The 21,184-nt window shown below is 67.0% G+C and overlaps 13 non-coding genes across 13 annotated transcripts; all 13 read right to left on the bottom strand.

Annotated features, from left to right (window-relative positions):
- Positions 1 to 674: 674 nt before the first annotated feature.
- On the bottom strand, positions 675 to 755 carry LOC131837579 (small nucleolar RNA SNORD115). The gene has a single exon (XR_009356177.1). It is a non-coding gene; the product is annotated as a small nucleolar RNA SNORD115 (small nucleolar RNA).
- A 1,592-nt stretch (positions 756 to 2,347) lies between these two features.
- LOC131837504 (small nucleolar RNA SNORD115) lies at positions 2,348 to 2,428 on the bottom strand. Its single transcript, XR_009356105.1, has one exon. It is a non-coding gene; the product is annotated as a small nucleolar RNA SNORD115 (small nucleolar RNA).
- A 1,599-nt stretch (positions 2,429 to 4,027) lies between these two features.
- Positions 4,028 to 4,108, bottom strand: LOC131837635 (small nucleolar RNA SNORD115). The gene has a single exon (XR_009356230.1). It is a non-coding gene; the product is annotated as a small nucleolar RNA SNORD115 (small nucleolar RNA).
- A 1,592-nt stretch (positions 4,109 to 5,700) lies between these two features.
- Positions 5,701 to 5,781, bottom strand: LOC131837503 (small nucleolar RNA SNORD115). The gene has a single exon (XR_009356104.1). It is a non-coding gene; the product is annotated as a small nucleolar RNA SNORD115 (small nucleolar RNA).
- A 1,597-nt stretch (positions 5,782 to 7,378) lies between these two features.
- Positions 7,379 to 7,459, bottom strand: LOC131837639 (small nucleolar RNA SNORD115). Its single transcript, XR_009356234.1, has one exon. It is a non-coding gene; the product is annotated as a small nucleolar RNA SNORD115 (small nucleolar RNA).
- A 1,592-nt stretch (positions 7,460 to 9,051) lies between these two features.
- LOC131837502 (small nucleolar RNA SNORD115) lies at positions 9,052 to 9,132 on the bottom strand. The gene has a single exon (XR_009356103.1). It is a non-coding gene; the product is annotated as a small nucleolar RNA SNORD115 (small nucleolar RNA).
- Positions 9,133 to 10,730: 1,598 nt separating this feature from the next.
- Positions 10,731 to 10,811, bottom strand: LOC131837578 (small nucleolar RNA SNORD115). Its single transcript, XR_009356176.1, has one exon. It is a non-coding gene; the product is annotated as a small nucleolar RNA SNORD115 (small nucleolar RNA).
- Positions 10,812 to 12,403: 1,592 nt separating this feature from the next.
- On the bottom strand, positions 12,404 to 12,484 carry LOC131837501 (small nucleolar RNA SNORD115). The gene has a single exon (XR_009356102.1). It is a non-coding gene; the product is annotated as a small nucleolar RNA SNORD115 (small nucleolar RNA).
- A 1,598-nt stretch (positions 12,485 to 14,082) lies between these two features.
- LOC131837577 (small nucleolar RNA SNORD115) lies at positions 14,083 to 14,163 on the bottom strand. The gene has a single exon (XR_009356175.1). It is a non-coding gene; the product is annotated as a small nucleolar RNA SNORD115 (small nucleolar RNA).
- A 1,590-nt stretch (positions 14,164 to 15,753) lies between these two features.
- LOC131837500 (small nucleolar RNA SNORD115) lies at positions 15,754 to 15,834 on the bottom strand. Its single transcript, XR_009356101.1, has one exon. It is a non-coding gene; the product is annotated as a small nucleolar RNA SNORD115 (small nucleolar RNA).
- A 1,596-nt stretch (positions 15,835 to 17,430) lies between these two features.
- LOC131837576 (small nucleolar RNA SNORD115) lies at positions 17,431 to 17,511 on the bottom strand. The gene has a single exon (XR_009356174.1). It is a non-coding gene; the product is annotated as a small nucleolar RNA SNORD115 (small nucleolar RNA).
- Positions 17,512 to 19,103: 1,592 nt separating this feature from the next.
- On the bottom strand, positions 19,104 to 19,184 carry LOC131837547 (small nucleolar RNA SNORD115). Its single transcript, XR_009356145.1, has one exon. It is a non-coding gene; the product is annotated as a small nucleolar RNA SNORD115 (small nucleolar RNA).
- A 1,600-nt stretch (positions 19,185 to 20,784) lies between these two features.
- Positions 20,785 to 20,865, bottom strand: LOC131837575 (small nucleolar RNA SNORD115). Its single transcript, XR_009356173.1, has one exon. It is a non-coding gene; the product is annotated as a small nucleolar RNA SNORD115 (small nucleolar RNA).
- Positions 20,866 to 21,184: the final 319 nt, after the last annotated feature.

Here is a 21,184-nt window from a genome sequence, read left to right as displayed (position 1 = left end):
TGCGCTGGGGTTGGCTCGAGCAACCGCCACTCGCTGAGGGGGACAGAAGTCCCTGACGCCAAGGGTCTCCCGAACCCGTCTCCTCACGGGCGCACAGGACACAAAGGGAGGTCCAAGGAGGCCTCAGGGCCACGCGGATCTATGGCGGCATCCCCCCGGGATCCAGTCCCGGCCAGTTCCCGCGGCCCAACGTTCGCGTTCCCTGCACCTGGGATGGCTCAAGGGAGCCTGATCACGCACCAGCCACCGCTGTGTGGACAACGGGGGCCTCCACCCGTAGCTCAGTGGTGGAGCCAGAGCCCCGTGCCGTGACTCTGGCTTCGCGGACGACGCCCATGGCGTCTGCCATCTCCCGCCAGGCCCAGAGTCTCCCACTCACCTGTCGTGGCCCACGCCGCGCCTACCACCTGGCGCCCAAGGCCCGCTGCAAGACACAAGGAGACAAGGGTTCCTAAGGCATGGCTCCCAGGGAGCTGTCCAGGGGAGGGGAGGGGATTCAGTCTCTAGGCCGGGTGGGCTGCCTCCACACCTCGAGGGGCCCCTGACGTGCACGGGCTTTCCAGGGCAGGAGCAGGGATCCCCGGGGGATCCTTGGCCTCAAGCTCCCAACGGCAGCGTTCCTCCAGGGCCCCGAGGCTCCGGGGGATGCTGATCCCGGCACAGACGCCTGCATTGGGCCTCAGCGTAATCCTATTGAGCATGATTTTTAGGTCATCACCGCTCTTCGAGACCATTTGAGTTGTCATCATTGACCCAAGCAGGTTGGCGGCAATGCGTGCGGTCGCGTCGCCCCCAGAACATGCTTACCGGGGCTGCGTGGCGGACTGCGCCATGAGCCGGGGTCCTGAGACATTGGACCTGTGGGCAGGGCCGGGCCAGGCAAGACGAGCTGGTGCGGGCGATCTCCCCGCTTGTGGATGCGGTTCTGAGGAGAGACGGAGAGACCAGCTGTCCAAAAGCCCTGGTCCGGGGCACCGGCCGGACGGCCGAGGGCTACCTTTCACAACGTCCTGGCCGGAGGGGGCCGGACATACGGCCGACCCACGCATGTCTGATGTGCGAGACGACGGAGCAGGGCCCAGGGCCCCAGCTGCCCTTACCAGGGCATCCCCAAACAAGGGAGATCTAGGCCCCTGGGTCAGCACCACCGTCGGCAGAACGGTCCGTGAACATGGCACGGAGCACAGGGTTTTGACGTGTCCCCGCTGTCTCCCTTGCACGAGAGCCGAGGGTGGCGGTCAGGGACTTGTGGCCAGGACGCCGCCCACCCACCCATGGTCCCACCTGGGAGCCAAGGATCGGAGTCCCTACCCTGGAAGCCCAAGGTGGCTCGGGCCCACGGCTGCCCCAGGGCCGAGCTCTAAATGCCAGGTCGCTGTCCACCACTACAGCCAGGCACACCACCCACCGGCTGCCCTGGGCGAGGTACCCGACTCTCGCCGTGCAGCGCCGCTTCGTCAGGACCCGGTCCCCGGTGCTTGAGAGCCTCCGGAGAGAGGCTCCGACCCAATGGCTGCAAGGGCCTGGCCCTCGCAGATTCCGCCCCGTAGCCCCGTGGAACCCGGCTGTCTCGCGAGCACAAGGTATCCTCTTGCGCTATTCGCAAGCAGCCTGGTGTGGTCTCCAACGCCTTGGGCGTCTGCGCTGTGGGGCAGGAGCTCAGGCCTCGTCAGCCCGCGGAAAAAAGCCAAGTCCCGGGCCTCGAGCAACACCCCGTGGCAGAAGATCACAGAAGCTTCTGAGACCACAAGTCTCACGTCCAGTACGTTCGTAGGCCCACGAGACACGCCCAGATGGATCAGGGGGCCTCAGGATCCCCTGATCCTATGGCGGCCACTCTGCGCTTTCCGGGTCTTGCCAGCCACCCGGCCCCACGCTCGCGTTCCCTGCCCCTGGGATGGCTCAAGGGCACCCGCTCCCGGGGTGGCCCACGACGTCTGGACCACGAGGACCGCCACCCCAAGCCCACGGCCTGCTGCAGAGTCACTGCTGGGCTACCCGCTTCCCAAGGCGTCTCGGGCCTCCCTCCGAGCCCAAGGCTTCCGCTCACCTCTGCTGCATGTCGACACACCGAGGACCTAGCCGGCCAGGCCCGCCGAAGGACACGAGGAGACGAGGATGGCGAAGCCCTGGCTCCCGGGGAGCTGTCCTGGGAAGGGGATTGGGGCGGTGGGCCAGCTTGAGTGCCAGAACACCCCCGTGGGCACGCGCAGAGGCGCCTGGGCTCCGGGCCCAACGCGCGCAGACGCTCGAGCGTTCGTTCTCCTCTAGCGCCCAGCTGCAGCAGCGCGCCCTCAAATGCCCCGAGGGTCTGGGGGCTGCTGATCCCCGCACGGTCCCCTGCACTGGGCCTCAGCGTAATCCTATTGAGCATGATTTTTAGGTCATCATCGCTCTTCGAGACCATATGAGTTCTCATCATTGACCCAAGCAAGCCGGGGGCGACGCGTGAGGTCCCTGCCCACCCGGAACTCCTCCTTACCGAGGGAGCGGTCGGGACGGCGCCATGCCCCGGCGATCCGAGACACGGGCCCTTTGGGCGGGGCTGGGAGAAGCCAGAGTTGGTCGTCAAGGCGAGATCCTCCCTGGGGGACGGGGTTCTAAGGACAGAGGGAGAGGCCAGCTGTCAGAACGGCCTGCTCCGTGGCTCGTGCCCCATGCGGCCACGATTGGTCACGCCCGAAGCCCTGGCCGCTGCTGGCCAGGCGGGTGGAGGAACGAACGACCCAAGGCTCGGAGCCGCCGCAAGCAAGGAAAAGGGCCCTGGGGAGCCGCTGTACATCCCTGGGCCTCCAGAAACTGTGGAGATCAGGGCCCCTGTGGGAACCACCCCTTGCTAAGAAAGGCCCCACAACGTGAGCGGGAACACTAGGTTATCGAGTTACCCCCCCCCCCGATGCCTCCCGGGCCCCGAGCCAACGGGGGCGGCCCCAGAACTTATGGCCAGGCAGACGCCAACCCCAGATTGGCCCGGCTGCCGTCCGTGCATCCGGGCGCTGGCACTCGCAGCCAACGTTGGCCCCCATGCCCCGACGGTCCACGTCTGGAGAGGGAGTCGCGGGTCACGGTCTCCCGCCAGCGGGAGGCAGGGGACCAATGCCCGCCCTGCAACAGGGTCCAGAGTGTCCCCGCGTGGCGGCCCCTCCTCTGGGGGCCTGGCCCGACAGGCTCTCGCCCAATGCCCGCTGTGGCCTGGGGCTCGCCCATTCTTGCCCACGTCCAGCCAAACCATGCTCCATCGGCAGCCCAAGCAAACATCGAGGGCTGTACTTCAGCAGCCTCCCAGGCTCCCAAAGTCCTTGGGAGTCTGGTGCCTAGGGCAGGAGCTCTGCCCGCTCCAGCCCCAAGAAACATGCGCTGGGGTTGGCTCGAGCAACCGCCACTCGCTGAGGGGGACAGAAGTCCCTGACGCCAAGGGTCTCCCGAACCCGTCTCCTCACGGGCGCACAGGACACAAAGGGAGGTCCAAGGAGGCCTCAGGGCCACGCGGATCTATGGCGGCATCCCCCCGGGATCCAGTCCCGGCCAGTTCCCGCGGCCCAACGTTCGCGTTCCCTGCACCTGGGATGGCTCAAGGGAGCCTGATCACGCGCCAGCCAACGCTGTGTGGACAACGGGGGCCTCCACCCGTAGCTCAGTGGTGGAGCCAGAGCCCCGTGCCGTGACTCTGGCTTCGCGGACGATGCCCATGGCGTCTGCCATCTCCCGCCAGGCCCAGAGTCTCCCACTCACCTGTCGTGGCCAACGCCGCGCCTACCACCTGGTGCCCAAGGCCCGCTGCAAGACACAAGGAGACAAGGGTTCCTAAGGCATGGCTCCCAGGGAGCTGTCCAGGGGAGGGGAGGGGATTCAGTCTCTAGGCCGGGTGGGCTGCCTCCACACCTCGAGGGGCCCCTGACGCGCACGGGCTTTCCAGGGCCGGAGCAGGGATCCCCGGGGGATCCTTGGCCTCAAGCTCCCAACGGCAGCGCCCCTCCAGGGCCCCGAGGCTCCGGGGGATGCTGATCCCGGCACAGACGCCTGCATTGGGCCTCAGCGTAATCCTATTAAGCATGATTTTTAGGTCATCACCGCTCTTCGAGACCATTTGAGTTGTCATCATTGACCCAAGCAGGTTGGCGGCGATGCGTGCGGTCGCGTCGCCCCCAGAACCTGCTTACCGGGGCTGCGTGGCGGACTGCGCCATGAGCCGGGGTCCTGAGACATTGGACCTGTGGGCAGGGCCGGGCCAGGCAAGACGAGCTGGTGCGGGCGATCTCCCCGCTTGTGGATGCGGTTCTGAGGAGAGACGGAGAGACCAGCTGTCCAAAAGCCCTGGTCCGGGGCACCGGCCGGACGGCCGAGGGCTACCTTTCCCAACGACCTGGCCGGTGGGGGCCGGGCATACGGCCGACCCACGCATGGCTGATGTGCGAGACGACGGAGCAGGGCCCAGGGCCCCAGCTGCCCTTACCAGGGCATCCCCAAACAAGGGAGATCTAGGCCCCTGGGTCAGCACCACCGTCGACAGAACGGTCCGTGAACATGGCACGGAGCACAGGGTTTTGACGTGTCTCCGCTGTCTCCCTTGCACGGGAGCCGAGGGGGGCGGTCAGGGAGTTGTGGCCAGGACGCCGCCTACCCACCCATGGTCCCACCTGGGAGCCAAGGATCGGAGCCCCTACCCTGGAAGCCCAAGGTGGCTCGGGCCCACGGCTGCCCCAGGGCCGAGCTCGGAATGCCAGGTCGCTGTCCACCACTACGGCCAGGCACACCAACCACCGGCTGCCCTGGGCGAGGTACCCGATTCTCGCCGTGCAGCGCCGCTTCGTCAGGACCCGGTCCCCGGTGCTTGAGAGCCTCCGGAGAGTGGCTCCGACCCAATGGCTGCAAGGGCCTGGCACTCGCAGATTCCGCCCCGTAGCCCCGTGGAACCCGGCTGTCTCGCGAGCACAAGGTATCCTCTTGCGCTATTCGCAAGCAGCCTGGTGTGGTCTCCAACGCCTTGGGCGTCTGCGCTGTGGGGCAGGAGCTCAGGCCTCGTCAGCCCGCGGAAAAAAGCCAAGTCCCGGACCTCGAGCAACACCCCGTGGCAGAAGATCACAGAAGCTTCTGAGACCACAAGTCTCACGTCCACTACGTTCGTAGGCCCACGAGACACGCCCAGATGGATCAGGGGGCCTCAGGATCCCCTGATCCTATGGCGGCCACTCTGCGCTTTCCGGGTCTTGCCAGCCACCCGGCCCCACGCTCGCGTTCCCTGCCCCTGGGATGGCTCAAGGGCACCCGATCCCGGGGTGGCCCACGACGTCTGGACCACGAGGACCGCCACCCCAAGCCCACGGCCTGCTGCAGAGTCACTGCTGGGCTACCCGCTACCCAAGGCGTCTCGGGCCTCCCTCCGAGCCCAAGGCTTCCGCTCACCTCTGCTGCATGTCGACACACCGAGGACCTAGCCGGCCAGGCCCGCCGAAGGACACGAGGAGACGAGGATGGCGAAGCCCTGGCTCCCGGGGAGCTGTCCTGGGAAGGGGATTGGGGCGGTGGGCCAGCTTGAGTGCCAGAACACCCCCGTGGGCACGCGCAGAGGCGCCTGGGCTCCGGGCCCAACGCGCGCAGACGCTCGAGCGTTCGTTCTCCTCTAGCGCCCAGCTGCAGCAGCGCGCCCTCAAATGCCCCGAGGGTCTGGGGGCTGCTGATCCCCGCACGGTCCCCTGCACTGGGCCTCAGCGTAATCCTATTGAGCATGATTTTTAGGTCATCATCGCTCTTCGAGACCATATGAGTTCTCATCATTGACCCAAGCAAGCCGGGGGCGACGCGTGAGGTCCCTGCCCACCCGGAACCCCTCCTTACCGAGGGAGCGGTCGGGACGGCGCCATGCCCCGGCGATCCGAGACACGGGCCCTTTGGGCGGGGCTGGGAGAAGCCAGACTTGGTCGTCAAGGCGAGATCCTCCCTGGGGGACGGGGTTCTAAGGACAGAGGGAGAGGCCAGCTGTCAGAACGGCCTGCTCTGTGGCTCGTACCCCATGCGGCCACGATCAGACACGCCCGAAGCCCTGGCCGCTGCTGGCCAGGCGGGTGGAGGAACGAACGACCCAAGGCTCGGAGCCGCCGCAAGCAAGGAAAAGGGCCCTGGGGAGCCGCTGTACATCCCTGGGCCTCCAGAAACTGTGGAGATCAGGGCCCCTGTGGGAACCACCCCTTGCTAAGAAAGGCCCCACAACGTGGGCGGGAACACTAGGTTATCGAGTGCCCCCCCCCCGATGCCTCCCGGGCCCCGAGCCAACGGGGGCGGCCCCAGAACTTATGGCCAGGCAGACGCCAACCCCAGATTGGCCCGGCTGCCGTCCGTGCATCCGGGCGCTGGCACTCGCAGCCAACGTTGGCCCCCATGCCCCGACGGTCCACGTCTGGAGAGGGAGTCGCGGGTCACGGTCTCCCGCCAGCGGGAGGCAGGGGACCAATGCCCGCCCTGCAACAGGGTCCAGAGTGTCCCCGCGTGGCGGCCCCTCCTCTGGGGGCCTGGCCCGACAGGCTCTCGCCCAATGCCCGCTGTGGCCTGGGGCTCGCCCATTCTTGCCCACGTCCAGCCAAACCATGCTCCATCGGCAGCCCAAGCAAACATCGAGGGCTGTACTTCAGCAGCCTCCCAGGCTCCCAAAGTCCTTGGGACTCTGGTGCCTAGGGCAGGAGCTCTGCCCGCTCCAGCCCCAAGAAACATGCCCTGGGGTTGGCTCGAGCAACCGCCACTCGCTGAGGGGGACAGAAGTCCCTGACGCCAAGGGTCTCCCGAACCCGTCTCCTCACGGGCGCACAGGACACAAAGGGAGGTCCAAGGAGGCCTCAGGGCCACGCGGATCTATGGCGGCATCCCCCCGGGATCCAGTCCCGGCCAGTTCCCGCGGCCCAACGTTCGCGTTCCCTGCACCTGGGATGGCTCAAGGGAGCCTGATCACGCGCCAGCCAACGCTGTGTGGACAACGGGGGCCTCCACCCGTAGCTCAGTGGTGGAGCCAGAGCCCCGTGCCGTGACTCTGGCTTCGCGGATGACGCCCATGGCGTCTGCCATCTCCCGCCAGGCCCAGAGTCTCCCACTCACCTGTCGTGGCCAACGCCGCGCCTACCACCTGGCGCCCAAGGCCCGCTGCAAGACACAAGGAGACAACGGTTCCTAAGGCATGGCTCCCAGGGAGCTGTCCAGGGGAGGGGAGGGGATTCAGTCTCTAGGCCGGGTGGGCTGCCTCCACACCTCGAGGGGCCCCTGACGTGCACGGGCTTTCCAGGGCAGGAGCAGGGATCCCCGGGGGATCCTTGGCCTCAAGCTCCCACCGGCAGCGTCCCTCCAGGGCCCCGAGGCTCCGGGGGATGCTGATCCCGGCAAAGATGCCTGCATTGGGCCTCAGCGTAATCCTATTGAGCATGATTTTTAGTTCATCACCGCTCTTCGAGACCATTTGAGTTGTCATCATTGACCCAAGCAGGTTGGCGGCGATGCGTGCGGTCGCGTCGCCCCCAGAACCTGCTTACCGGGGCTGCGTGGCGGACTGCGCCATGAGCCGGGGTCCTGAGACATTGGACCTGTGGGCAGGGCCGGGCCAGGCAAGACGAGCTGGTGCGGGCGATCTCCCCGCTTGTGGATGCGGTTCTGAGGAGAGACGGAGAGACCAGCTGTCCAAAAGCCCTGGTCCGGGGCACCGGCCGGACGGCCGAGGGCTACCTTTCCCAACGTCCTGGCCGGTGGGGGCCGGGCATACGGCCGACCCACGCATGGCTGATGTGCGAGACGACGGAGCAGGGCCCAGGGCCCCAGCTGCCCTTACCAGGGCATCCCCAAACAAGGGAGATCTAGGCCCCTGGGTCAGCACCACCGTCGGCAGAACGGTCCGTGAACATGGCACGGAGCACAGGGTTTTGACGTGTCCCCGCTGTCTCCCTTGCACGAGAGCCGAGGGGGGCGGTCAGGGACTTGTGGCCAGGACGCCGCCCACCCACCCATGGTCCCACCTGGGAGCCAAGGATCGGAGCCCCTACCCTGGAAGCCCAAGGTGGCTCGGGCCCACGGCTGCCCCAGGGCCGAGCTCTGAATGCCAGGTCGCTGTCCACCACTACAGCCAGGCACACCACCCACCGGCTGCCCTGGGCGAGGTACCCGACTCTCGCCGTGCAGCGTCGCTTCGTCAGGACCCGGTCCCCGGTGCTTGAGAGCCTCCGGAGAGAGGCTCCGACCCAATGGCTGCAAGGGTCTGGCCCTCGCAGATTCCGCCCCGTAGCCCCGTGGAACCCGGCTGTCTCGCGAGCACAAGGAATCCTCTTGCGCTCTTCGCAAGCAGCCTGGTGGGGTCTCCAACGCCTTGGGGGTCTGTGCTGTGGGGCGGGAGCTCAGGCCTCGTCAGCCCGCGGAAACAAGCCAAGTCCCGGGCCTCGAGCAACACCCCGTGGCAGAAGATCACAGAAGCTTCTGAGACCACAAGTCTCACGTCCACTACGTTCGTAGGCCCACGAGACACGCCCAGATGGATCAGGGGGCCTCAGGGTCCCCTGATCCTATGGCGGCCACTCTGCGCTTTACGGGTCTTGCCAGCCACCCGGCCCCACGCTTGCGTTCCCTGCCCCTGGGATGGCTCAAGGGCACCCGCTCCCGGGGTGGCCCACGACGTCTGGACCACGAGGACCGCCACCCCAAGCCCACGGCCTGCTGCAGAGTCACTGCTGGGCTACCCGCTTCCCAAGGCGTCTCGGGCCTCCCTCCGAGCCCAAGGCTTCCGCTCACCTCTGCTGCATGTCGACACACCGAGGACCTAGCCGGCCAGGCCCGCCGAAGGACACGAGGAGACGAGGATGGCGAAGCCCTGGCTCCCGGGGAGCTGTCCTGGGAAGGGGATTGGGGCGGTGGGCCAGCTTGAGTGCCAGAACACCCCCGTGGGCACGCGCAGAGGCGCCTGGGCTCCGGGCCCAACGCGCGCAGACGCTCGTGCGTTCGTTCTCCTCTAGCGCCCAGCTGCAGCAGTGCGCCCTCAAATGCCCCGAGGGTCTGGGGGCTGCTGATCCCCGCACGGTCCCCTGCACTGGGCCTCAGCGTAATCCTATTGAGCATGATTTTTAGGTCATCATCGCTCTTCGAGACCATATGAGTTCTCATCATTGACCCAAGCAAGCCGGGGGCGACGCGTGAGGTCCCTGCCCACCCGGAACCCCTCCTTACCGAGGGAGCGGTCGGGACGGCGCCATGCCCCGGCGATCCGAGACACGGGCCCTTTGGGCGGGGCTGGGAGAAGCCAGACTTGGTCGTCAAGGCGAGATCCTCTCTGGGGGACGGGGATCTAAGGACAGAGGGAGAGGCCAGCTGTCAGAACGGCCTGCTCTGTGGCTCGTGCCCCATGCGGCCACGATCGGTCACGCCCGAAGCCCTGGCCGCTGCTGGCCAGGCGGGTGGAGGAACGAACGACCCAAGGCTCGGAGCCGCCGCAAGCAAGGGAAAGGGCCCTGGGGAGCCGCTGTACATCCCTGGGCCTCCAGAAACTGTGGAGATCAGGGCCCCTGTGGGAACCAGCCCTTGCTAAGAATGGCCCCACAACGTGGGCGGGAACACTAGGTTATCGAGTTACCACCCCCCGATGCCTCCCGGGCCCCGAGCCAACGGGGGCGGCCCCAGAACTTATGGCCAGGCAGACGTCAACCCCAGATTGGCCCGGCTGCCGTCCGTGCATCCGGGCGCTGGCACTCGCAGCCAACGTTGGCCCCCATGCCCCGACGGTCCACGTCTGGAGAGGGAGTCGCGGGTCACGGTCTCCCGCCAGCGGGAGGCAGGGGGACCAATGCCCGCCCTGCAACAGGGTCCAGAGTCTCCCCGCGTGGCGGCCCCTCCTCTGGGGGCCTGGCCCGACAGGCTCTCGCCCAATGCCCGCTGTGGCCTGTGGCTCGCCCATTCTTGCCGACGTCCAGCCAAACCATGCTCCATCGGCAGCCCAAGCAAACATCGAGGGCTGTACTTCAGCAGCCTCCCAGGCTCCCAAAGTCCTTGGGAGTCTGGTGCCTAGGGCAGGAGCTCTACCCGCTCTAGCCCCAAGAAACATGCACTGGGGTTGGCTCGAGCAACCGCCACTCGCTGAGGGGGACAGAAGTCCCTGACGCCAAGGGTCTCCCGAACCCGTCTCCTCACGGGCGCACAGGACACAAAGGGAGGTCCAAGGAGGCCTCAGGGCCACGCGGATCTATGGCGGCATCCCCCCGGGATCCAGTCCCGGCCAGTTCCCGCGGCCCAACGTTCGCGTTCCCTGCACCTGGGATGGCTCAAGGGAGCCTGATCACGTGCCAGCCAACGCTGTGTGGACAACGGGGGCCTCCACCCGTAGCTCAGTGGTGGACCCAGAGCCCCGTGCCGTGACTCTGGCTTCGCGGACGACGCCCATGGCGACTGCCATCTCCCGCCAGGCCCAGAGTCTCCCACTCACCTGTCGTGGCCAACGCCGCGCCTACCACCTGGCGCCCAAGGCCCGCTGCAAGACACAAGGAGACAAGGGTTCCTAAGGCATGGCTCCCAGGGAGCTGTCCAGGGGAGGGGAAGGGATTCAGTCTCTAGGCCGGGTGGGCTGCCTCCACACCTCGAGGGGCCCCTGACGTGCACGGGCTTTCCAGGGCCGGAGCAGGGATCCCCGGGGGATCCTTGGCCTCAAGCTCCCAACGGCAGCGCCCCTCCAGGGCCCCGAGGCTCCGGGGGATGCTGATCCCGGCACAGAAGCCTGCATTGGGCCTCAGCGTAATCCTATTGAGCATGATTTTTAGGTCATCACCGCTCTTCGAGACCATTTGAGTTGTCATCATTGACCCAAGCAGGTTGGCGGCGATGCGTGCGGTCGCGTCGCACCCAGAACCTGCTTACCGGGGCTGCGTGGCGGACTGCGCCATGAGCCGGGGTCCTGAGACATTGGACCTGTGGGCAGGGCCGGGCCAGGCAAGACGAGCTGGTGCGGGCGATCTCCCCGCTTGTGGATGCGGTTCTGAGGAGAGACGGAGAGACCAGCTGTCCAAAAGCCCTGGTCCGGGGCACCGGCCGGACGGCCGAGGGCTACCTTTCCCAACGTCCTGGCCGGTGGGGGCCGGGCATACGGCCGACCCACGCATGGCTGATGTGCGAGACGACGGAGCAGGGCCCAGGGCCCCAGCTGCCCTTACCAGGGCATCCCCAAACAAGGGAGATCTAGGCCCCTGGGTCAGCACCACCGTCGACAGAACGGTCCGTGAACATGGCACGGAGCACAGGGTTTTGACGTGTCTCCGCTGTCTCCCTTGCACGGGAGCCGAGGGGGGCGGTCAGGGAGTTGTGGCCAGGACGCCGCCTACCCACCCATGGTCCCACCTGGGAGCCAAGGATCGGAGCCCCTACCCTGGAAGCCCAAGGTGGCTCGGGCCCACGGCTGCCCCAGGGCCGAGCTCGGAATGCCAGGTCGCTGTCCACCACTACGGCCAGGCACACCACCCACCGGCTGCCCTGGGCGAGGTACCCGACTCTCGCCGTGCAGCGCCGCTTCGTCAGGACCCGGTCCCCGGTGCTTGAGAGCCTCCGGAGAGAGGCTCCGACCCAATGGCTGCAAGGGCCTGGCCCTCGCAGATTCCGCCCCGTAGCCCCGTGGAACCCGGCTGTCTCGCGAGCACAAGGAATCCTCTTGCGCTCTTCGCAAGCAGCCTGGTGGGGTCTCCAACGCCTTGGGCGTCTGCGCTGTGGGGCAGGAGCTCAGACCTCGTCAGTCCGCGGAAACAAGCCAAGTCCCGGGCCTCGAGCAACACCCCGTGGCAGAAGATCACAGAAGCTTCTGAGACCACAAGTCTCACGTCCACTACGTTCGTAGGCCCACGAGACACGCCCAGATGGATCAGGGGGCCTCAGGGTCCCCTGATCCTATGGCGGCCACTCTGCGCTTTCCGGGTCTTGCCAGCCACCCGGCCCCACGCTCGCGTTCCCTGCCCCTGGCATGGCTCAAGGGCACCCGCTCCCGGGGTGTCCCACGACGTCTGGACCACGATGACCGCCACCCCACGCCCACGGCCTGCTGCAGAGTCACTGCTGGGCTACCCGCTTCCCAAGGCGTCTCGGGCCTCCCTCCGAGCCCAAGGCTTCCGCTCCCCTCTGCTGCATGTCGACACACCGAGGACCTAGCCGGCCAGGCCCGCCGAAGGACACGAGGAGACGAGGATGGCGAAGCCCTGGCTCCCGGGGAGCTGTCCTGAGAAGGGGATTGGGGCGGTGGGCCAGCTTGAGTGCCAGAACACCCCCGTGGGCACGTGCAGAGGTGCGTGGGCTCCGGGCCCAACGCGCGGAGACGCTCGAGCATTCGTTCTCCTCTAGCGCCCAACTGCAGCAGCGCGCCCTCAAATGCCCCGAGGGTCTGGGGGCTGCTGATCCCCGCACTGTCCCCTGCACTGGGCCTCAGCGTAATCCTATTGAGCATGATTTTTAGGTCATCATCGCTCTTCGAGACCATATGAGTTCTCATCATTGACCCAAGCAAGCCGGGGGCGACGCGTGAGGTCCCTGCCCACCCGGAACCCCTCCTTACCGAGGGAGCGGTCGGGACGGCGCCATGCCCCGGCGATCCGAGACACGGGCCCTTTGGGCGGGGCTGGGAGAAGCCAGACTTGGTCGTCCAGGCGAGATCCTCCCTGGGGGACGGGGTTCTAAGGACAGAGGGAGAGGCCAGCTGTCAGAACGGCCTGCTCCGTGGCTCGTGCCCCATGCGGCCACGATTGGTCACGCCCGAAGCCCTGGCCGCTGCTGGCCAGGCGGGTGGAGGAACGAACGACCCAAGGCTCGGAGCCGCCGCAAGCAAGGAAAAGGGCCCTGGGGAGCCGCTGTACATCCCTGGGGCTCCAGAAACTGTGGAGATCAGGGCCCCTGTGGGAACCACCCCTTGCTAAGAAAGGCCCCACAACGTGGGCGGGAACACTAGGTAATCGAGTGCCCCCCCCCCCGATGCCTCCCGGGCCCCAAGACAACGGGGGCGGCCCCAGAACTTATGGCCAGGCAGACGCCAACCCCAGATTGGCCCGGCTGCCGTCCGTGCATCCGGGCGCTGGCACTCGCAGCCAACGTTGGCCCCCATGCCCCGACGGTCCACGTCTGGAGAGGGAGTCGCGGGTCACGGTCTCCCGCCAGCGGGAGGCAGGGGACCAATGCCCGCCCTGCAACAGGGTCCAGAGTCTCCCCGCGTGGCGGCCCCTCCTCTGGGGGCCTGGCCCGACAGGCTCTCGCCCAATGCCCGCTGTGGCCTGGGGCTCGCCCATTCTTGCCCACGTCCAGCTAAACCATGCTCCATCGGCAGCCCAAGCAAACATCGAGGGCTGTACTTCAGCAGCCTCCCAGGCTCCCAAAGTCCTTGGGAGTCTGGTGCCTAGGGCAGGAGCTCTGCCCGCTCCAGCCTCAAGAAACATGCGCTGGGGTTGGCTCGAGCAACCGCCACTCGCTGAGGGGGACAGAAGTCCCTGACGCCAAGGGTCTCCCGAACCCGTCTCCTCACGGGCGCACAGGACACAATGGGAGGTCCAAGGAGGCCTCAGGGCCACGCGGATCTATGGCGGCATCCCCCCGGGATCCAGTCCCGGCCAGTTCCCGCGGCCCAATGTTCGCGTTCCCTGCACCTGGGATGGCTCAAGGGAGCCTGATCACGCGCCAGCCAACGCTGTGTGGACAACGGGGGCCTCCACCCGTAGCTCAGTGGTGGAGCCAGAGCCCCGTGCCGTGACTCTGGCTTCGCGGACGACGCCCATGGCGTCTGCCATCTCTCGCCAAGCCCAGAGTCTCCCACTCACCTGTCGTGGCCAACGCCGCGCCTACCACCTGGCGCCCAAGGCCCGCTGCAAGACACAAGGAGACAAGGGTTCCTAAGGCATGGCTCCCAGGGAGCTGTCCAGGGGAGGGGAGGGGATTCAGTCTCTAGGCCGGGTGGGCTGCCTCCACACTTTGAGGGGCCCCTGACGTGGACGGGCTTTCCAGAGCAGGAGCAGGGATGCCCGGGGTATCCTTGGCCTCAAGCTCCCAACGGCAGCGCCCCTCCAGGGCCCCGAGGCTCCGGGGGATGCTGATCCCGGCACAGACGCCTGCATTGGGCCTCAGCGTAATCCTATTGAGCATGATTTTTAGGTCATCACCGCTCTTCGAGACCATTTGAGTTGTCATCATTGACCCAAGCAGGTTGGCGGCGATGCGTGCGGTCGCGTCGCCCCCAGAACCTGCTTACCGGGGCTGCGTGGCGGACTGCGCCATGAGCCGGTGTCCTGAGACATTGGACCTGTGGGCAGGGCCGGGCCAGGCAAGCCGAGCTGGTGCGGGAGATCTCCCCGCTTGTGGATGCGGTTCTGAGGAGAGACGGAGAGACCAGCTGTCCAAAAGCCCTGGTCCGGGGCACCGGCCGGACGGGCGAGGGCTACCTTTCCCAACGTCCTGGCCGGTGGGGGCCGGGCATACGGCCGAACCACGCATGGCTGATGTGCGAGACGACGGAGCAGGGCCCAGGGCCCCAGCTGCCCTTACCAGGGCATCCCCAAACAAGGGAGATCTAGGCCCCTGGTTCAGCACCACCGTCGGCAGAAAGGTCCGTGAACATGGCACGGAGCACAGGGTTTTGACGTGTCTCCGCTGTCTCCCTTGCACGGGAGCCGAGGGGGGCGGTCAGGGAGTTGTGGCCAGGACGCCGCCTACACACCCATGGTCCCACCTGGGAGCCAAGGATCGGAGCCCCTACCCTGGAAGCCCAAGGTGGCTCGGGCCCACGGCTGCCCCAGGGCCGAGCTCGGAATGCCAGGTCGCTGTCCACCACTACGGCCAGGCACACCACCCACCGGCTGCCCTGGGCGAGGTACCCGTCTCTCGCCGTGCAGCGCCGCTTCGTCAGGACCCGGTCCCCGGTGCTTGAGAGCCTCCGGAGAGTGGCTCCGACCCAATGGCTGCAAGGGCCTGGCACTCGCAGATTCCGCCCCGTAGCCCCGTGGAACCCGGCTGTCTCGCGAGCACAAGGAATCCTCTTGCGCTCTTCGCAAGCAGCCTGGTGGGGTCTCCAACGCCTTGGGGGTCTGCGCTGTGGGCGGGAGCTCAGGCCTCGTCAGCCCGCGGAAACAAGCCAAGTCCCGGGCCTCGAGCAACACCCCGTGGCCGAAGATCACAGAAGCTTCTGAGACCACAAGTCTCACGTCCACTACGTTCGTAGGCCCACGAGACACGCCCAGATGGATCAGGGGGCCTCAGGGTCACCTGATCCTATGGCGGCCACTCTGCGCTTTCCGGGTCTTGCCAGCCACCCGGCCCCACGCTCGCGTTCCCTGCCCCTGGGATGGCTCAAGGGCACCCGCTCCCGGGGTGGCCCACGACGTCTGGACCACAAGGACCGCCACCCCAAGCCCACGGCCTGCTGCAGAGTCACTGCTTTGCTACCCGCTTCCCAAGGCGTCTCGGGCCTCCCTCCGAGCCCAAGGCTTCCGCTCACCTCTGCTGCATGTCGACACACCGAGGACCTAGCCGGCCAGGCCCGCCGAAGGACACGAGGAGACGAGGATGGCGAAGCCCTGGTTCCCGGGGAGCTGTCCTGGGAAGGAGATTGGGTCGGTGGGCCAGCTTGAGTGCCAGAACACCCCCGTGGGCACGCGCAGAGGCGCCTGGCCTCCGGGCCCAACGCGCGGAGACGCTCGAGCGTTCGTTCTCCTCTAGCGCCCAGGTGCAGCAGCGCGCCCTCAAATGACCCGAGGGTCGGGGGCTGCTGATCCCCGCACGGTCCCCTGCACTGGGCCTCAGCGTAATCCTATTGAGCATGATTTTTAGGTCATCATCGCTCTTCGAGACCATATGAGTTCTCATCATTGACCCAAGCAAGCCGGGGGCGACGCGTGAGGTCCCTGCCCACCCGGAACCCCTCCTTACCGAGGGAGCGGTCGGGACGGCGCCATGCCCCGGCGATCCGAGACACGGGCCCTTTGGGCGGGGCTGGGAGAAGCCAGACTTGCTCATCAAGGCGAGATCCTCTCTGGGGGACGGGGATCTAAGGACAGAGGGAGAGGCCGGCTGTCAGAACGGCCTGCTCTGTGGCTCGTACCCCATGCGGCCACAATCGGTCACGCCCGAAGCACTGGCTGCTGCTGGCCAGGCGGGTGGAGGAACGAACGACCCAAGGCTCGGTGCCGCCGCAAGCAAGGAAAAGGGCCCTGGGGAGCCGCTGTACATCCCTGGGCCTCCAGAAACTGTGGAGATCAGGGCCCCTGTGGGAACCAGCCCTTGCTAAGAAAGGCCCCACAACGTGGGCGGGAACACTAGGTTATCGAGTTACCACCCCCCGATGCCTCCCGGGCCCCGAGCCAACGGGGGCGGCCCCAGAACTTATGGCCAGGCAGACGCCAACCCCAGATTGGCCCGGCTGCCGTCCGTGCATCCGGGCGCTGGCACTCGCAGCCAACGTTGGCCCCCATGCCCCGACGGTCCACGTCTGGAGAGGGAGTCGCGGGTCACGGTCTCCCGCCAGAGGGAGGCAGGGGACAAATGCCCGCCCTGCAACAGGGTCCAGAGTCTCCCCGCGTGGCGGCCCCTCCTCTGGGGGCCTGGCCCGACAGGCTCTCGCCCAATGCCCGCTGTGGCCTGTGGCTCGCCCATTCTTGCCCACGTCCAGCCAAACCATGCTCCATCGGCAGCCCAAGCAAACATCGAGGGCTGTATTTCAGCAGCCTCCCAGGCTCCCAAAGTCCTTGGGAGTCTGGTGCCTAGGGCAGGAGCTCTGCCCGCTCCAGCCCCAAGAAACATGCACTGGGGTTGGCTCGAGCAACCGCCACTCGCTGAGGGGGACAGAAGTCCCTGACGCCAAGGGTCTCCTGAACCCGTCTCCTCACGGGTGCACAGGACACAAAGGGAGGTCCAAGGAGGCCTCAGGGCCACGCGGATCTATGGCGGCATCCCCTGGGATCCAGTCCCGGCCAGTTCCCGCGGCCCAACGTTCGCGTTCCCTGCACCTGGGATGGCTCAAGGGAGCCTGATCACGCGCCAGCCAACGCTGTGTGGACAACGGGGGCCTCCACCCGTAGCTCAGTGGTGGAGCCAGAGCCCCGTGCCGTGACTCTGGCTTCGCGGACGACGCCCATGGCGTCTGCCATCTCCCGCCAGGCCCAGAGTCTCCCACTCACCTGTCGTGGCCAACGCCGCGCCTACCACCTGGCGCCCAAGGCCCGCTGCAAGACACAAGGAGACAAGGGTTCCTAAGGCATGGCTCCCAGGGAGCTGTCCAGGGGAGGGGAGGGGATTCAGTCTCTAGGCCGGGTGGGCTGCCTCCACACCTCGAGGGGCCCCTGACGTGCACGGGCTTTCCAGGGCCTGAGCAGGGATCCCCGGGGGATCCTTGGCCTCAAGCTCCCAACGGCAGCGCCCCTCCAGGGCCCCGAGGCTCCGGGGGATGCTGATCCCGGCACAGACGCCTGCATTGGGCCTCAGCGTAATCCTATTGAGCATGATTTTTAGGTCATCACCGCTCTTCGAGACCATTTGAGTTGTCATCATTGACCCAAGCAGGTTGGCGGCGATGCGTGCGGTCGCGTCGCCCCCAGAACCTGCTTACCGGGGCTGCGTGGCGGACTGCGCCATGAGCCGGTGTCCTGAGACATTGGACCTGTGGGCAGGGCCAGGCCAGGCAAGACGAGCTGGTGCGGGCGATCTCCCCGCTTGTGGATGCGGTTCTGAGGAGAGACGGAGAGACCAGCTGTCCAAAAGCCCTGGTCCGGGGCACCGGCCGGACGGCCGAGGGCTACCTTTCCCAACGTCCTGGCCGGTGGGGGCCGGGCATACGGCCGACCCACGCATGGCTGATGTGCGAGACGACGGAGCAGGGCCCAGGGCCCCAGCTGCCCTTACCAGGGCATACCCAAACAAGGGAGATCTAGGCCCCTGGGTCAGCACCACCGTCGGCAGAACGGTCCGTGAACATGGCACGGAGCACAGGGTTTTGACGTGTCCCCGCTGTCTCCCTTGCACGGGAGCCGAGGGGGGCGGTCAGGGACTGTTGGCCAGGACGCCGACCACCCACCCATGGTCCCACCTGGGAGCCAAGGATGGGAGCCCCTACCCTGGAAGCCCAAGGTGGCTCGGGCCCACGGCTGCCCCAGGGCCGAGCTCGGAATGCCAGGTCGCTGTCCACCACTACGGCCAGGCACACCACCCACCGGCTGCCCTGGGCGAGGTACCCGACTCTCGCCGTGCAGCGCCGCTTCGTCAGGACCCGGTCCCTGGTGCTTGAGAGCCTCCGGAGAGTGGCTCCGACCCAATGGCTGCAAGGGCCTGGCACTCGCAGATTCCGCCCCGTAGCCCCGTGGAACCCGGCTGTCTCGCGAGCACAAGTAATCCTCTTGCGCTATTCGCAAGCAGCCTGGTGGGGTCTCCAACGCCTTGGGCGTCTGCGCTGTGGGGCGGGAGCTCAGGCCTCGTCAGCCCGCGGAAACAAGCCAAGTCCCGGGCCTCGAGCAACACCCCGTGGCAGAAGATCACAGAAGCTTCTGAGACCACAAGTCTCACGTCCACTACGTTCGTAGGCCCACGAGACACGCCCAGATGGATCAGGGGGCCTCAGGATCCCCTGATCCTATGGCGGCCACTCTGCGCTTTCCGGGTCTTGCCAGCCACCCGGCCCCACGCTCGCGTTCCCTGCCCCTGGGATGGCTCAAGGGCACCCGCTCCCGGGGTGGCCCACGACGTCTGGACCACGAGGACCGCCACCCCAAGCCCACGGCCTGCTGCAGAGTCACTGCTGGGCTACCCGCTTTCCAAGGCGTCTCGGGCCTCCCTCCGAGCCCAAGGCTTCCGCTCACCTCTGCTGCATGTCGACACACTGAGGACCTAGCCGGCCAGGCCCGCCGAAGGACACGAGGAGACGAGGATGGCGAAGCCCTGGCTCCCGGGGAGCTGTCCTGGGAAGGGGATTGGGGCGGTGGGCCAGCTTGAGTGCCAGAACACCCCCGTGGGCACGCGCAGAGGCGCCTGGGCTCCGGGCCCAACGCGCGCAGACGCTCGAGCGTTCGTTCTCCTCTAGCGCCCAGCTGCAGCAGCGCGCCCTCAAATGCCCCGAGGGTCTGGGGGCTGCTGATCCCCGCACGGTCCCCTGCACTGGGCCTCAGCGTAATCCTATTGGGCATGATTTTTAGGTCATCATCGCTCTTCGAGACCATATGAGTTCTCATCATTGACCCAAGCAAGCCGGGGGCGACGCGTGAGGTCCCTGCCCACCCGGAACCCCTCCTTACCGAGGGAGCGGTCGGGACGGCGCCATGCCCCGGCGATCCGAGACACGGGCCCTTTGGGCGGGGCTGGGAGAAGCCAGACTTGGTCGTCAAGGCGAGATCCTCCCTGGGGGACGGGGTTCTAAGGACAGAGGGAGAGGCCAGCTGTCAGAACGGCCTGCTCCGTGGCTCGTGCCCCATGCGGCCACGATTGGTCACGACCGAAGCCCTGGCCGCTGCTGGCCAGGCGGGTGGAGGAACGAACGACCCAAGGCTCGGAGCCGCCGCAAGCAAGGAAAAGGGCCCTGGGGAGCCGCTGTACATCCCTGGGCCTCCAGAAACTGTGGAGATCAGGGCCCCTGTGGGAACCACCCCTTGCTAAGAAAGGCCCCACAACGTGGGCGGGAACACTAGGTTATCGAGTTACCCCCCCCCCCCGATGCCTCCCGGGCCCCGAGCCAACGGGGGCGGCCCCAGAACTTATGGCCAGGCAGACGCCAACCCCAGATTGGCCCGGCTGCCGTCCGTGCATCCGGGCGCTGGCACTCGCAGCCAACGTTGGCCCCCATGCCCCGACGGTCCACGTCTGGAGAGGGAGTCGCGGGTCACGGTCTCCCGCCAGCGGGAGGCAGGGGACCAATGCCCGCCCTGCAACAGGGTCCAGAGTGTCCCCGCGTGGCGGCCCCTCCTCTAGGGGCCTGGCCCGACAGGCTCTCGCCCAATGCCCGCTGTGGCCTGGGGCTCGCCCATTCTTGCCCACGTCCAGCCAAACCATGCTCCATCGGCAGCCGAAGCAAACATCGAGGGCTGTACTTCAGCAGCCTCCCAGGCTCCCAAAGTCCTTGGGAGTCTGGTGCCTAGGGCAGGAGCTCTGCCCGCTCCAGCCCCAAGAAACATGCGCTGGGGTTGGCTCGAGCAACCGCCACTCGCTGAGGGGGACAGAAGTCCCTGACGCCATGGGTCTCCCGAACCCGTCTCCTCACGGGCGCACAGGACACAAAGGGAGGTCCAAGGAGGCCTCAGGGCCACGCGGATCTATGGCGGCATCCCCCCGGGATCCAGTCCTGGCCAGTTCCCGCGGCCCAACGTTCGCGTTCCCTGCACCTGGGATGGCTCAAGGGAGCCTGATCAGGCGCCAGCCAACGCTGTGTGTACAACGGGGGCCTCCACCCGTAGCTCAGTGGTGGAGCCAGAGCCCCGTGCCGTGACTCTGGCTTCGCGGATGACGCCCATGTCGTCTGCCATCTCCCGCCAGGCCCAGAGTCTCCCACTCACCTGTCGTTGCCAACGCCGCGCCTACCACCTGGCGCCCAAGGCCCGCTGCAAGACACAAGGAGACAAGGGTTCCTAAGGCATGGCTCCCAGGGAGCTGTCCAGGGGAGGGGAGGGGATTCAGTCTCTAGGCCGGGTGGGCTGCCTCCACACCTCGAGGGGCCCCTGACGTGCACGGGCTTTCCAGGGCCGGAGCAGGGATCCCTGGGGGATCCTTGGCCTCAAGCTCCTAACGGCAGCGCCCCTCCAGGGCCCCGAGGCTCCGGGGGATGATGATCCCGGCACAGATGCCTGCATTGGGCCTCAGCGTAATCCTATTGAGCATGATTTTTAGGTCATCACCGCTCTTCGAGACCATTTGAGTTGTCATCATTGACCCAAGCAGGTTGGCGGTGATGCGTGCGGTCGCGTCGCCCCCAGAACCTGCTTACCGGGGCTGCGTGGCGGACTGCGCCATGAGCCGGGGTCCTGAGACATTGGACCTGTGGGCAGGGCCGGGCCAGGCAAGACGAGCTGGTGCGGGCGATCTCCCCGCTTGTGGATGCGGTTCTGAGGAGAGACGGAGAGACCAGCTGTCCAAAAGCCCTGGTCCGGGGCACCGGCCGGACGGCCGAGGGCTACCTTTCGCAACGTCCTGGCCGGTGGGGGCCGGGCATACGGCCGACCCACGCATGGCTGATGTGCGAGACGACGGAGCA

The sequence above is a fragment of the Mustela lutreola genome, chromosome 7, assembly GCF_030435805.1.
Source record: "Mustela lutreola isolate mMusLut2 chromosome 7, mMusLut2.pri, whole genome shotgun sequence".
In the NCBI taxonomy this organism is placed as follows: domain Eukaryota; kingdom Metazoa; phylum Chordata; class Mammalia; order Carnivora; family Mustelidae; genus Mustela; species Mustela lutreola.
This window is presented reverse-complemented; position numbering and strand designations above follow the sequence as displayed.